Source organism: Cryptomeria japonica, unplaced genomic scaffold (genome assembly GCF_030272615.1).
Source record: "Cryptomeria japonica unplaced genomic scaffold, Sugi_1.0 HiC_scaffold_83, whole genome shotgun sequence".
Lineage (NCBI taxonomy): Eukaryota > Viridiplantae > Streptophyta > Pinopsida > Cupressales > Cupressaceae > Cryptomeria > Cryptomeria japonica.
Window position 1 is genome coordinate 402000 of NW_026728905.1, and position 1140 is coordinate 403139.

General features: G+C 63.9%; 1 non-coding gene across 1 annotated transcript; it reads left to right on the top strand.

Annotated features, from left to right (window-relative positions):
* Window positions 1-119, top strand: LOC131864338 (5S ribosomal RNA). Its single transcript, XR_009363170.1, has one exon. It is a non-coding gene; the product is annotated as a 5S ribosomal RNA (ribosomal RNA).
* Window positions 120-1140: the final 1021 nt, after the last annotated feature.

The window sequence follows — 1140 nt, forward strand, 5'->3', positions numbered from 1 at the left end:
GGGTGCGATCATACCAGCGTTAGTGCACCGGATCCCATCAGAACTCCGCAGTTAAGCGCGCTTGGGCCGGAGTAGTACTGGGATGGGTGACCTCCCGGGAAGTCCCGGTGTTGCACCCTTTCTTAGTTTTTCGCCGGGCGTCGCAATGCTATTTGAATAAACCTTTTGCCCGTTTGCGTTCTCGTCGGGGCCGGGCCGGGCCGGGGTGCGCTGCCCGCACTACCGCGCGCGCGGGGGCGACACCGAGCGCGCACCCGAGGCGCCCCGAGCACACAGGCCACGGTGCAACCCGGGCGTTGTGCGCGCACCCCGGTGCGCCCGAGGTGCTGCGCGCGCACCCAGGTGAAATCGGTGTGCACCTCGGCCAGTGCGCGCTCGGTCGAGTCGCGCACGTTGGCCAAGGTGCACGGTGATGTTTCTTACTCTAAGGTTCCGCACCAGACGCCCGGGACAGGTGAGCGAAGCTGGGCGGGGCCGGGTGCGCGGCCGGGGCAGGTGCACGCAGCTGGAGAGAGCTTTGGAGCACACCAGAGGTGCGCACCTTGGAGCACACTTCGGAGCGCACCAATGATGCGCTCCATTCAAAAGTTTCCTGAAAAGGCAAAAAAAGTTGAGATTATAGAATTTCCCACTTGAGAGATTGTAAAAAAAAAAAATTTAAAATGAAGGAAACGCGGGTGCCAAGGTGTGCGCGCCCGGGTGCGCAGCCCAGCCAAGGTGTGCGCACCAAGGCGCCCACCCTGGCGAAGGTGCACGCAAGGTGCGCACCCGAGGCAAACCGGACAATTAACCCAACTTTCGACTTCGCGCGCACCTGCGCACCTTGGAGCGCACTTCGGAGCGCTCCTTGGTGCGCACCAATCTTGGGCACCTCGGAGTGCACCATGGCGCCCACCAAGGTGCGCACCCGGGGCAAACCGAGCTCCGACTTCGTGCGCACCTTGGAGCGCACGAAAGGTGCGCACCATGGCGCCCACCAAGGTGCGCAGCCCAGCCAAGGCGTGCGCATCAAGGTGCGCACCCTGGCGAAGGTGCGCACCCGGGGCAAACCGAGCTCCGACTTCGTGCGCACCTTGGAGCGCACAAAGGGTGCGCAACCCAGCCAAGGTGTGCGCACCCCGGGCAAACCGAGCTCCGAAT